The 14957-nt window shown below is 42.5% G+C and overlaps 1 pseudogene across 1 annotated transcript; it reads left to right on the forward strand.

Moving 5' to 3' along the window:
- The first annotated feature begins 9951 nt into the window (after positions 1-9951).
- LOC308095580 (thimet oligopeptidase-like) lies at positions 9952-14770 on the forward strand (annotated as a pseudogene). Its single transcript has 3 exons — positions 9952-11330; positions 13718-14227; positions 14765-14770. The product of its transcript is annotated as a thimet oligopeptidase-like (transcript).
- Positions 14771-14957: the final 187 nt, after the last annotated feature.

Genomic DNA, 14957 nt, shown 5'->3' on the forward strand with positions numbered 1-14957 from the left:
GTGCGCATTGGCGTGGCGTGGGCGTGCCTTCAGATCAGGAAGCAGGCCGCGCTTTACCCAATCAAATGTAGTGGGCGGGATTTACGTGTGCGCGACTCAATTCCCACTGGAAACACACCAAAACTCATTTAACAATAGCATCCTCGGAGCCGCCAAAACCACGGAAAGTTAGTAACATTTTAACTTGCTCTTTCATCATAGAAACAAGTGGGCTTATAACCAAAACGATCCATGTTCTTTGGGACAAATGGTGTTAGTGTTCCGTGGAGAAATATTGTTAGTGGGAATGAAAACATAGTCGCACCACCGGAAGTGGAAGGCTGAAGGCAGACCAAACCCCGGTTTCCCTGCGCACGGGTCGCCCAGAGCCAAGTGAATAAGTGAAAAACAGATTGCCATTGTATTAACACTATAACAATAACGGGAAAAAACAATGTTAGAAAGAAAAAGGCAATTTTTTCTTTTTTCTTTATAGCCTTGAAGAAAATACGTTTTCATTGTGATACGGATAAATACATTTATTTTTCTTACTTACTTACTTATTTATGGTTGTTTGTTTGGGCTACAGCGTTTTGTTTTTTATAGGGTAGGCTAATCACTGACATATTTTTTTTTTTTGCCCACCCATGATGTCCACAATACAAACTGTCAACACTGCTCTGAACCTTTGCCACGAATACAACATCCTTTATAGTTATTGATCGCTTGCATGGGATTAATGATTTTGTTTATGGTAATCTTACATTTCATATCACACCATATGAACTCCTGTAACGTTGTGGCACCATTGATTAAAAAACCTAACCTGGATACCTCTGTTCTAGCTAATTACAGACCTATTTCAAAGCTTCCATTCATTTCAAAGATCCTTGAAAAAACTGTGTTATCACAATTAGTCTTTTCTGCAGGTACACAGCATTTTTGACATTTTTCAATCTGGGTTTAAAGCGTTTCATAGCACTGAGTCAGCATTTCTGAGGGTTTTTAATGATGTGTTAAGGACCACTGACTCTGGTGACTCTGAAATTCTGCTGCTGCTGGATTTATCTTCTGCTTTTGATACTTTGAATCACAGAACTCTAATGTCCCGATTAGAGCATTGTGTTGGTGTCAGGGACACTGCTTTAGATTGGTTTTCATCCTATCTATCCGAGAGATGCTTTTCTGTTCAATTTGGAGATTTTGTATCATCTTCCACCCCCCTGTCGTCCGGAGTCCCTCAGGGCTCGATCCTTGGGCTAATACTTTTCTCCCTATATCTTCTCCCCCTGAGAGTAATTTTTAAGAAACATGGCATCTCCTATCACCTTTATGCTGACGATTCTCAAATATATATGCCCTTAAAAAAGCATAGCAACAGCTCCCTGACACCTCTTTCTGACTGTCTAAACGACATTAAGGCTTGGATGGCTCTCAACTTTTTAAGTGTAAATGAGAGTAAAACAGAGGTCATGGTATTTGGGCCTAGTGGTCCTGGTGTTGTTCCCTCTGACCTTGGTTCCCTGCAGCCTTATGTTAAATCCGTTGTCTCAAATCTTGGTGTCAAATTTGACAATGTGCTCAAACTTGACAAACAGATAAATGCTGTGGTAAGGGTCCAGCTTTTATCATCTAAGGCTGCTCTCGCCCAAATCAAGTCTGTACTTTCTTTTAATGATTTTGAGCGTGCCATTCATGCTTTTATCACCACACGCTTGGACTACTGTAATGCACTTTATGTTGGCTTAAACAAAGGCTCCATTGCACGTTTACAGCTAGTCCAAAACGCTGCGGCACGTCTCCTAACGGGGACCCGCAAGCGTGACCACATTACACCAATTCTGGCTTCACTTCACTGGCTTCCAGTTCGCTTCAGAATTGATTTTAAGATTTTATTGTTTGTTTTTAAATCACTGAATGGCCTGGCACCTCAGTACTTATCTGAACTCCTAGAGGTGTATAACCCCCCTAGGTCACTACGGTCTGCGGGCCAGTTGAAATTTGAGGTCCCAAATTCAAATTTGAAAACCAGAGGTGACCGAGCCTTCTCGGTAGCAGCCCCCATTTTATGGAATGCGCTCCCCTCCCATATTAAACTGGCCCCCACCATCGATACTTTTAAATCTCGCCTTAAGTCCCACCTTTATGCTTTGGCGTTTGACCCTGTTTTAGTGTTTCGGTGGTCTATGTTTTGTCTCACTGTCTGTTGACGCGGCTGCGTCATATTTTCAGTGATGTGTTTCTTTCTGTTGTTTATTTTGCTTCTTTTGTTTATGTTTTTGCTTTTGCTTCTGTGTTTTGCTTTGTCTCTGTGTTTTTTAACTTTCCCAGTGTATTTGGTTTTCTCTGTACAGCACTTTGTTAACCCTGAACAAGTTTTAAAATGTGCTTTATAAATAAAGTGGATTGGATTGGATTGGAACGTATTTTTTAATGTATTTTTTCCTTTATTTTTTTCTTATTTTGTTTGTTTAGGGTACTCTGTTTATTTTCTTTCTTTATTTCTTATGTTACTCTTGGCATTGTTTAAAATCCTGTGGACAATACACATTAATGACAACAGAACAGTATCATCACAGATTAACTTTAATCTGTGATGTTGTTTCTGTTGTCATGGCTGCCAGTTCCCACCTGATGTTATATGGGAAGCAAGAGGGCTCCAGACGATACTTAATAACTGCTAGCTTGCTTAATGTCTTCAGTGTAGGACTTAAGTCTAAGATCTGTAAGACGGGCTGCGCATTCTTTCTGTATCCTCCAAAGAGGATGATACGATCTCTCACCATGGAACACCACATACCAGAACTCCAACGGTGGCCTCCCTTTGGCTCAACCTTCTTCCAAGAGAAAGTCTTGAAATTGAACTTCCAAAGATCATCATACTGAAATTCTAGAGGAACTTTGTGACCACCAAATATGTACAGCTCTCCTTTGTAGGCAAAGGCTGAATGTCTCGAACGTCCTTCTGGAAGAGGCGGTGCAGAACGTGTGTTCAGCCAGAAGTTGGTCTCGGTGTCAAACACACTAATGTTGCTGTAGTTGTCCCAATTTGACCCTAGACCCCCAAATACAAACATCTTTGTTCCAATGATGGTGGCAGAGTGACCTTGTGAAGCAGGTGGACTATCTCTGGTGTTAATTAAAGACCAGATCATTGTGGCGGTGTCCAATTTGTAGATGTCATTAAGGAATCCAGTCTTGTTCTTTCCTCCATAGATAAACATGATCTTCCCCAAGACACAGGCTGAGTGGCCGACCCTCATTGCTGGAACAAACCCAGAAGTCTTCGGCTTAAACCATCTGTGGTTGTCGACATCAAATGCATAAAGAATGTTGTCCACTGTGACGTAAGGAAAGTTGTATAAGTCACATATGAAGCTGTTACAATTCACTGCACCCCCCCAGATGTAGACGATAGAGTCTATCAGCACAGCTGTGTGGCCAAAGCGCGCGGAGGGAACAGGACGTCTTCCTTCTCTTCTAGTTGTCTCTGGGGGCACCTTCATCCAGCGTAAAGTCGCTGTGTTGAAGACGCTCACATCCATCGGATTCTGCTTGCTCTCTTCGTCAGGGTTCCTTGCAAAGTAATACACCTTGTCACCCACTGGCACAGCAGCACAAGAAAGCACGATCTCGTTCATCCTTTTTGGAACCTCCACATCTCTCATGGGCACCCTCCAACACAACATATTCATCCTCTCTCTCTCACTCTCGTTGCAAATCTCAATGCGTGCAACACCTTATATACGTTTCTTAACAGATTCTGTCCTGACGTCACACGCAACACAATCCGTTGCCGTGCATGTGTAACAACACCGATTCACGCAGGTGTGCAGACCTCTGACGTCACTCTGACACAGCCATAACCATATAAGGAGTTCCCAATGTAGCTACCCCCAAATATGGAGTGTGTTGCCTCACCTCAATGTTTCGTCATGGCATCAGATCATAGAGCTAAAAATAATAGAGAGGGCACCCGAAATCCCCTCCCATCCACTTGCATTGAGTTACTCACACAGCGCATGGGCCTAAATCACCCCTTCTTCCGGGTTGTGAAATGTGGTGGGCGAGGCCTATTTGGGGCTTCTGTGCGTCACTTCTGTGACGCGTTCTGCGTCACAGAAGCGCGCAAGCCCGTGCGCACGCTCTTGAGTCGAGCCCATTGGTCGAAACCGTTTTCGTTCGTGCCGTTTTAAGCTGCAGTACCTCAAATGGCCAGCATGTCCATTTGGCTTCAATGAAACCACTGGGTTCTGGGGGCTTGCATCAGATGCAAACAAATCAGTCAGCTCCATATATGGGCACAGAAGGAGGCATGCTCATATATGGGCGTATACTGATGACATCAACGATCTCCATACGCATAGTTGAAGTGAGTAATTAGTAACTACTGAAAATTAGAACTACTTTGGTAAAGTAAAAGTTCCTCAAAATTGTACTTAAAGGTATGGTAAGTGATTTTTGTTTGTTAGTTTTTTGCCAGACCCAGGGGGTCGGGCCTACATGAGGCTTTGTCGGCCCCCTTTTGCTATCGTTTTAGTCCATATATGGACGAAAACGATAGCAAAAGGGGACCGACAAAGCCTCATGTAATCATTGCTACAGAGTGTTTGTTCGGTCACAGGGGTCTCTCCAGCTCTTTAGTAAACAGAATATAGTACATTTTCAGGTTGGTGACAACCTTTAAGCCAATCAGGAAAGAGCACTGAAAATGCATGTTCTGTTTAATAAAGAGCTGGAGAGATATGGGAGACTCCTTTTACTGAACAAACACTCTATATCAATGAGTACGATTAGAATATAGAGCTATTTAACACTTATTTTAACCAAAGTAAATCACTTACCCTTTAAGTACCCTTGTAAGTACAGTACTTGAGTAAATGTACTTAGTTACTTTACACCACTGGTAAAAAAAAGATGTGAATTAATTATGAATTAATGTGGGTGTTTTCCATCTGTTTTGACACTTATGACTTGTCCAGCAGGCTGTTTGTTAAGGTTTAGAATGAAGTTGGGGTTAACTGTGAATGAATGTAGTCAGGTGGCATGGGTATGATGCATATTACTGAAGGAAAGAATATAACTTTTTTTGATTGATAATGATTGATAGTAATATCAGTCACTATTTCTGTCACTCAGAATACAAAGCAGGTTTATGTTGAATAACTTGAAATGGACTATGGAGGCGTTGTAAAGAAAAATGTTATGTACCTCTCTCAACTTGTTGTTTGAAGTCAATTTCAATATCTACATTATTATGTTTATTCGGGTTATGTTGGTTATGTGTTGTTACACAGGGCCTTCCAATTATAATATATTTTTTTGCCAGACCCAAGGGGTCGGGCTTACATGAGGCTTTGTATCTGTTTCGTCCATACATGGGCAGGGGCCATTTGTCCTCCGGCCCCAGCCAAAAAAGTCTGTCCCCCTTTCTTCCATACATGGGTATCTGTTTCGTCCATACATGGGCAGGGGCCATTTGTCCTCCGGCCCCAGCCAAAAAAAGTCTGTCCCCCTTTCGTCCATACATGGGTATACACAGGCTGACACGTCATGTGAAGTCCGGCTTAGCCGTGACGTAGTGCATGTTTTGTACCTGTTTCCTCCATGTATGGAGGCTTTGTACCATGAGGCTTTGTACCTGTTTCGTCCATACATGGGCAGGGGCCATTTGTCCTCCGGCCCCAGCCAAAAAAAGTTTGTGACGTCCCCTTTCGTCACGAACTATTCATGACATCATGAACTTCAGTTATAAAGTAGTTTATAGGTGTGTTACATACTAGGACTTCATTTTGGGTCTGGCAGAACCAGGTCTCCTGGTCTTGTTTTACCAAAACTATTATTCTGGGGAGGTTTGAGTAATATATCTTGATCAAGCCTTCTCTAACATCCCAGACTACAAAATAAGTAATACAAAAGTAAAGATAAAACGTATTATGTCGTATCGATATCAAGATATTTGGCATCAATATCGAGATATAACATTTTGTCCATATCTTCAGCCCTAACCTTTGCCGCAGTAATGGTATTATGTTTTCTTTTTAGAGGTATTAAAAAGGTCTTAAATGTGTACTTTAGAAGTGTGCAGATGTGTGAATGTCACCAAATAATAAGTTGAAACCTATTGCCCTACACATTGCCTGTAACTGCCTCTGCTTTTACTTCTGTTGTATCTTCTGCTCTGCCTCTGACCTACCCCTGTATACAACATACTGTACTATATATTCACTATACAGCAGATACTGTATCCTATACGTTCTATACCATAGTATACTTTATATTATATGGGCTATTTATTGTCTCCGCCGGAGGTGGAGAGTATGTTTTCGCTCTGTCCCGCTGTGTCCCCCCCCCCCCCCCTAGCCAAGCTAACATTGGTCAAACTTCACGTGACACGTGACAATATGTTGTCACCAATGCTTTTGATTGGCTAGCGAGACGCATGACGAAATAAAATCCTATAAATAGGTGTGTCACTTCAAAAAGCTATTTATGTTTTTGAAGTGAGGTAAGACAGGATCAATCAGTCTTGATTGGAACAGTACCTTACAGTACAAATCACCCGTCCGTGCGTGTGTGTGTCCCTCTGAGAACATCTAACATTGGTCAAGTTTCACGTGACATCACAATATGTAATATAAATATATAAATAGCTTAGACAGGAACAGTACTTTCCAGTACAAACAGAGATCACAGCTGAGATCACACAATGCAACTAACTCCCATTACGCAAACTGAAGAAGCAGCAAATCATCGTCTGAAACCTGATGAAGAAGCAAAGGCGCAGAAGGCCAAAGCTAAGAAAGCATACTCATCTACAACAGTAACACAGAAGAGGACTATAGAGTTGAATTGATGCCACAACAAGGCTGAAGTCTTAATACTGTAACAATTGGCCACCTTGATCAAATACATTATGTAGCACTAGAGTAAACTGACATAGATCAAACTCACCAATCAACTGCTGAAACAAGACAATGAAGATGAAGAAGACAGACAAGCATTTGAACAAACCAGTCAATTACGAGGACTCCCATATGACACATTGCTTCAAGAAGAACATTCTTTAGATGCAGACACTACAAATTCAGTCGCCCCTGCAGAACACCAAAAACCACGCGCATTCTACCAAGACGACAAGTTTGAAGAGTTGGCAAACCCATCAAAGTACCCTTATGGCCGCGGTGGTTTAAAAACAGAAAGAGCAAAAAACATCACACACAGAAAATATTTTAACCAACGCCTTTTGCATTGTGATGGCCGTTTTGCTAAAGACATATCTCCTGGCAGCTCAGTACAGTACATGGTGGAAGCACAACAAGTCAAAGATCAAATTCAGATATCCCTACGGCAAAGCCGTTTGATTAAAATAGCACTGGCTATATAGCGCTGGCGGAGACTTGTGCTCCGAGGAGCACATTTTCTAGTTTTTTATTAATTCGAAATTTAGATGATTATGATGAGACATTCGTACATAGTTTTCTTTTACAAATAGTTTTCAAATTTGGTTAAATAAATCAGTATGTAGTGATAACACTGGCATTCTTCAACAAACAAACAAAAATGACTGAAAAGAGAACATTTAGATTGGATATTTTTACGAGTCATAGAGCATTTATTGATGGGGAAAAAACATTGAAAGATTAAATGTAGAGATTCAAGATTTCTGCCTGACAGCAACAATATGTTTTATGATGTGATTTGCGATTTTTTTATTGCATGCTTTTATTTTGTATAGGCATTTGTGGACTTCTTTTCACAAGGGCTTGATACTGAATACAAGAAGAAGGGCATTATCATCCAGGTATGACACATAACTTGAAACCTCTGGATGTCTTGAGGTGCAGAAGAAATGGTTTTGGCTAATGCTGCACAGTGCAACCAGCAGCCTGAAAGTAATTTCAATGGGATAAATATTTAAAAAGTTGTATGAAATGACAAGCATTAGTTCTATTATGACTTCAGCAAGTGAATCCAGGGATTTCGAGTCTTTGTGTGTGTAAAGCAGCTCACTGGCCTTGTGCTTAAACTAGATTGTCTGCCCTGAGACTGGGAGGTTGGGTGCTCAGAGCAGCACCCAAAGCATAACGGAGAGATGTGAAGAAGGGCTTTAACAACACTTGAACTGTTGCATCCCTATTGGCTCCCTGCATAACTGTAGTGTCAAGAAGATGGCATAGCCATTTCCTGTTGCAGTTCATCTTCCCATAGCTTCATTTGATTAGCTCAGCAGCAGGTTTGAACCGGACACACATACTGTAATATGACACCTGCTTCTTCTTCAAACCTGCTGCTCAAACAAAGCTGTGGACTAGAATGTATGATTTACACTGCATCTGCCCAAATACTATATTAACATTGATATGAGCTCTACTCAGTGCTGCTTATGAAGCCTGTATCATTCATCTCTGCTGTGCAGTTCATCAATAAATATGCTTTTCAAAAAAGTTTGTATCTAATGTCCTGTCTGTTCCCGACATATTGTGAATCCATACATCTGTCTTATGTTATATGAGGTCTGGTTAAATTCTAAATTACTTATGTAGTTACCTGGGCATAAGCCCACATATTGTCCATCTTTATCTGTTGCTTATGTGTTCCATGATCAGTATATGAAGGTAACAAAGTAGATTTACTCAAGTACTGTACTGTGTATTGGTATGGAAATAACCAAGTACAGACCCCTAGGGGGACCCCGGCCAACGAAGTATATAGGACTAAGTGGTTAATGGTCATATGGACAATATGGAAATTTACTTAAAGCCTAACTTGGACATTGTCACAAGAATACCAAAGAGTGCATTTATTTTGAAAACTTCTGATAGAACCAATATTTCATACAGGTACAATTAAAATTCATATTTGAATTTTCATTCATATTCGACATAAGCAAGTTAATTAAACAACAATGGTATCAATTACATTATTTGATTTTTCCAGAAAAGGTTTGCTGGACATATTTGTTATTGTTGTTTACAACAGCACGTTTCATTTATTAAATTAGGTTGCAGTTGTTTCCACACCTGAGAGTTGCTCTTAAAGCACAACTCATTGCCATTGAGCAGCTGCACTGGTGTGTTGTTTCTCCCTGCTGGTTCATTTGTTTCTATGTGTGCAGGTGAGTTTTTATATTGAGCGTTTCATCACAGTGATCATTTCATTAGGGTGCTTTAAATGTGCTCCTCAGTCTCAATATTAACCCAATGCAAAATAACGTGTGACAAGACCATTTCAAGACCACAAGACACTATCTGACTATCACTAATATAACTGAATACAGGATATGTGGGCAATAGGGACATCTTGGCACCATATTTTTGGGATGACTGGGCACCTGGAGAGATGGGCACCAGGATAACTGTCAATTTTGAGGGCCCTCGCCCCTTGGCTGTAGTTTTGGGGTGAAGTAGCAGGGTCATATAACGCATGTCTTTGTTTTACCTCTCAGGACGGCAGCGGGTTGTTCTTTGCAACTCAACCACCTCTGCTGTGCCCTACCAGGAGGACATGATGCTGGGGACAAACCCACAAACACCAGGAGCATTTCCAAATTGGTAGGTTGGTTTGTCTATTTAATTAAACTGAGCAGAGGATGAGTGGATATTTATTTTGCATTCTGTGATATTTCATGCCACATTTTTCACCTTATTCCAAGATTTTTTGAAAATAGCAGTTCAAATAGCAGTGAAAATCTACAAGCTTGTAGATTATGGAGTTACATATTATGGAGTTACATTTCGGAGCTAAATCAAAACTGACAGTGAACGTCATGACGTAACCGTCGACACACACACGGAGGGACTAAAATCCTATAAGAAGGGAAACCCTCAAGATATGACGATAAGCCAAAGTTGATCTTCATGGCTGACCATGACAGCATAGGCACAGCAACTCTCCAAAGGTCTGCGTCGTCCAACTTGTCACTCACACAAACAGAGAGCTTAAATAACGATGCCATTGATTTCCACTAACATGGGACCTACAGGAGAGGTTGTTTGTAGCAGCCCTCGCGTTTGTAATGAGAACCGCCTGCGCTGGGATCTAAGCCCTGAACGGTTCCAACAGATGTCTGACAAGCTCATTGCCTAGACCAGGAAGGTGTACGATGAAGTGGGTTCCCTTGACCTGGACAGTGTTACCTTTGACACCCTGAAGGCCCTGGCCAACGTGGAGGCAGAGTACACTGTGCAGAAGAACATGTTGATCCTCCATTTGTATGTGGCTCCCAGTAAGGAGGTGAGGACCGCCAGCACAGATGCATATAAGAAGCTGTCTGAGTTTGATGAGGACATGAGTATGAGAAAAGACGTCTACCAGAGGATAGTAGCTCTGGGGATGAAGGTGGACGAAGACAGTCTTACTACAGAGGATAAGCGATACATAGAGAGACTGCTTGGGGATAGTATCAAAGAGATACAAGACAAGATGAAGTGTATGGAGGTGGATGCAGACAGTCTTACTACAGAGGCATACATAGAGACATGTATGGAGACAAACATGGAGACAAGAAGAAGAGGACTGCATCTCCCGAAAGAGAAACAAAACAAGATAAAATGCATTAATGACAAGGTGCGTGGCTTTATGACACAGAGCACCGACGATAACTCTTCCATCTTGAAGGAGTTGGTGAAGCTACGCGCTCAGAAGAGTGCTTTGCTGGGCTTCAAAACCCATGCTGACTTTGCCCTGCAGAAAAACATGGCAAAGTCTGCCAATACGGTCTCCATCTTCCTGGAGGAGCTGGCCCATAAGCTGAAACCATTTCAGCTACACAATACAATACATCCTGTGATCCTTCCCATACAGTTAATGGAGTATTTTCCAGTGGAGGTTGTGACCCAGGGTCTGCTGGACATCTGCCAGGACCTGCTGGGCCTGTCGTTCAGCCTGGTACATGCCGCCCCCGCATGGCACCCTGATGTCACTCTGTACAATGTCACCGACAGCTCCTCTGGACAGATAATCGGACAGTTCTATTTGGACCTGTTCACCAGAGAGGCAAAGGTCCTTCCTTATAAGGGATTTTGCCAACCCCTGCAGCCCAGCTGTCTGCTGCCTGATGGGAGCAGACAGATTGCTGTTGCTGCCTTGGTGACCAACTTTAACAGACCCACGGCTGACGCCCCTTCCCTCCTGCAGCATGACGATGTGACGACGTACTTCCATGAGTTTGGTCATGTTATGCACTTCCTCTGTGCTCAGACGGACTACGCAATTTTCAGTGCATTCAACGCGGAGTGGGACTTTGTCGAGGTTCCATCCCAGATGTTGGAGAACTGGGTTTGGGAGAAAGAACCACTACAGAGAATATCCAAACACTTCAAGACAGGAGCTCCGATTCCTGACGACCTGTTGGACAAATAGCCCGGTTGCTTAAGACCAGATTTTTGAAAAAGGGGGACACGGCTGACAAAAGCGCCACATTTTTTCTAAATGCTCTCCATCACCATAAGTTTCATTTTGGATGGGGAGCCACGTCAAAAAGATGGCAGAAGGCGGCCATCTTGGATCTCAAAGATGGCCACCATGTAATATCTATAAGTGCCAATATCTCGGCTTCAAAGCCACTTAGAAGGTCAATCTTGGTGTCAAAATATACATTTTCTGGGTCGAGGAATGCAATAAAGCTATTGAGAATTCCACTAGATGTTTATTTGTGCCACGATCAAATAAATATGGTCATTCTAGCAACATATTTACATAATTTTCAACTCGGTTAGCAGTCAGACACAGAAAATGGAGCATGAAGTGAATTGACATTCAAATTATCTGTCCCATTGACAACTGCAAAGCTCTGTGCAATTCCAGTGTGCCTTCTTGCATGAGCACCTTGCACCACAACCAAGTTTACAACCGCACTTGACCAGTTCATTGCAGGCTTTTGACGCCATCGGTAGAATGCTCCACACAGGGAGCCAGACCTGGTTGTTGTCATCCAATGTCCATCCCCATCCTTCTGGACTGGGTGTCGGCTGCTGGGCCAGTTCAGACGTGGACCAGATCCCAGACTGGTAGGCAACTCGCTTCACGTGCTGCAACAGTGAATCTTGCGTTGGTGGAATGTGTTCCATCGTTTTGTTCTTCTGGCAGAACAACTCTCGCCGTGCTTCATTGACAGATTCCAAATCACTTGTCTTATCATACATGATGACTGTGCAACGCTCAAGAAGCTGAAAGTGTTGGGCATCTATGGTCACTGAAGTGTATGGATTTTCTGCCATGTAGTTGAAGGCCTGGGTGACCTCAGGGTAGGACTTCCATGCCACCCATGCTGACTTCTTTCCTTTCCCGCAGAATGCTGATGTTGTGTCACAGCCTGTGTAACAGTGGAAGATGGGAAGTGTGCTGTGGACTTGTCTTTGCCCAGAGCATGGCAGATGGTGTTTATATGAACATAGGTGTAGTTCTTGCCAGTGCCAAAAGCAACCCAGATGTCTGCAGCTGGATACTTGGTGAGCAGGGCATGGAACTTGCCGATGAGGATAACGACAACATCCGTATCCACAGTGCGTATCAAGCAGGTAGAACAGCCATGTTCCAGGGCATCAAGCAGGTGAATCAATCAATCCTGGTGTCGGCCTCTTCGTGGTTAGATGGCAGCATGGAGTGGCTGGTGTCTGTGCCGACCGGACGCAGGAAATCTGGCCAATTCCCCGGCAGCTTGTTCTGACCAGCCACCTTCCGTCGTATCCCTTTGCCTCGCTTCTCCCTTGTTGACTCATTTATGCTGCTGGTGATGTAAGTATCCCAGACCACATCAACTCTTTTGGAGATCTACAAAGTCCAATCCATTGTGTGCAAGAGACGAGATTGGCAAGGGGCAGGCAAAAATCTAAGGCAAGGGGTCGAAAACCAAAGGGGCAGTCAGAGAAGGCAGAGGTACCGGCAATGGCTGGGCAAAAACGTAGTATAGAAAACAGAACAGAGATCAGTTAGGGCAAAAAAAATGATTTTGAACAATGCTTGAGAGCTTGGGTAAACACAAGGCAATCTGGCAAGAGACTGGAGAGAGACTGAGGCTTAAGTACTGTAGGCATGATTGCAGGTGAGTGAATGCAGGTGGTCACACTGGCAGGAACCAGATCCAGACACACCCACACCCTAGGGACTAACAGGACACAGGTGGAGATAACTAATAATCACAGGGAGGAGAGACAAGGCAGGTAAACAGTAACTAGGCAGTAACAATAGGAACGATACTACAAAATAGATAGGAAAAATAGGAAATAACAAGAGTCAGATCTGTCAAAGTTTAATAAACACTCACACACACACACACACACACACACACACACACACACACACACACACACACACACACACACACACACACACACACACACACACACACACACACACACACACACACACACACTCTGAGATGTTGTGCATAATCTAGACGAAGCATGCATAATTGTGTACATATATTGCCAGAATTTACCAAATTATCTAATATTGGCTGAATTAGTCACTTATTGATATTCCCTATAGTTTTATTGCATTCCTTGTCCCAGAAAATGTATATTTTGACACTAAGATTGACCTTCTAAGTGGCTTGGAAGCCGAGATATTGGCTTTTATAGATATTGCATGGTGGCCATCTTTGTAATCCAAGATGGCCGCCTTCTGCCATCTTGATGACGTGGCTCCCCTTCCAAAATGAAACTTATGGTGATGGAGAGCATGTAGAAAAAATTTGGCGCTTTTGTCAGCCGTGTCCACCTTTTTTTGTTAACAGCCCTGACTAAAACTAATTAAGTCTCGCTTCACAGTGCACAACCTAGGTCAAAGTATAGTCTTGGCTAAATTTTACCAGGCTCTTCACACTGGTTTGGACCCAGCTAAGGAATATGCCAGGCTTAGCCAGGAGATTCTAGGAGTCCTTGTTTATCAAGGGATCGACATACCACCAGCTATATTGGGCCCCCTGACAAATTACTATGATGCACACTACTATCGCTACCTGTGGAGTGAGGTGTTCTCCCATGACATGTTCTACACCCGTTTCAAACAGGAAGGAATCATGAACCCTAAGGTGGGTTTGGACTACAGAAACTGCATCCTGAAGCCTGGTGGTTCTAAGGACGCCTATGAGATGCTGAAGAACTTCTTGGGTAGTGAACCCAATCAGGAAGCATTCCTCCTGAGCAGACAAGTGGCTCCAAAGTTTGTCTTGGACGAGCAAGAACCCAGTCAGGAGGTGTGGACCGCCAGCATAGATTCTGAGTTTGACGAGGACATGAGCATGGTAGACGTCTACCAGATAGAGGATATCCTTACACAGCAGCGGAAAAAAAAGAAGAAAAAAAAGAAGAAGAAAAAACACTTCCCGGCTATTCTCGATTCAAAACGATTCTTGCTTCAAAACGATTCTCGATTCAAAACATAGGATTTCAGGATCTACTCCAGTCTGCTGGCATGAAAACAGAGTACATTTATGTAGCTTTTATAATTGCAAAGGTTTTATCAAATGATAATAATGTAAACACACAAAGGTAAATCCAAGATCCAAAAAATAATAATAATACAAAATAAAAATAAATAAATAAATAAAATAAATCGACTTTTGGAAGATGAGAATCGATTCTGAATCGTCCAACATTATAATCGCGATTCTAATTCGAATCGATTTTTTCCCACACATCTTATACGCAATCCCTGTTAGGGATGCACCGATTGGAAAATTCTTGCTGAATATAGGAAACACTTGGCCCGAAAACCGAATGGCCGAAAATTACAAATGTTTTTAAATATATATGTAAATGTAATATTGTCCTGATTTTAGCGATAGTATTACTTATTATTTTCATGTGAAAAAAGTCAAGTAAGCACAGTGCTGTTAAACCTGCAGTGTTTCTCACAATTGTACAGAATGGAAATGATTCTCGAAGTGTGTGTGTGTGTGTGTGTGTGTGTGTGTGTGTGTGTGTGTGTGTGTGTGTGTGTTGGATTTTACAGTGTAGATTAGGCGACCCAGT

This window comes from Gymnoscopelus braueri (assembly GCF_963280865.1).
Source record: "Gymnoscopelus braueri genome assembly, chromosome: 11".
Lineage (NCBI taxonomy): Eukaryota > Metazoa > Chordata > Actinopteri > Myctophiformes > Myctophidae > Gymnoscopelus > Gymnoscopelus braueri.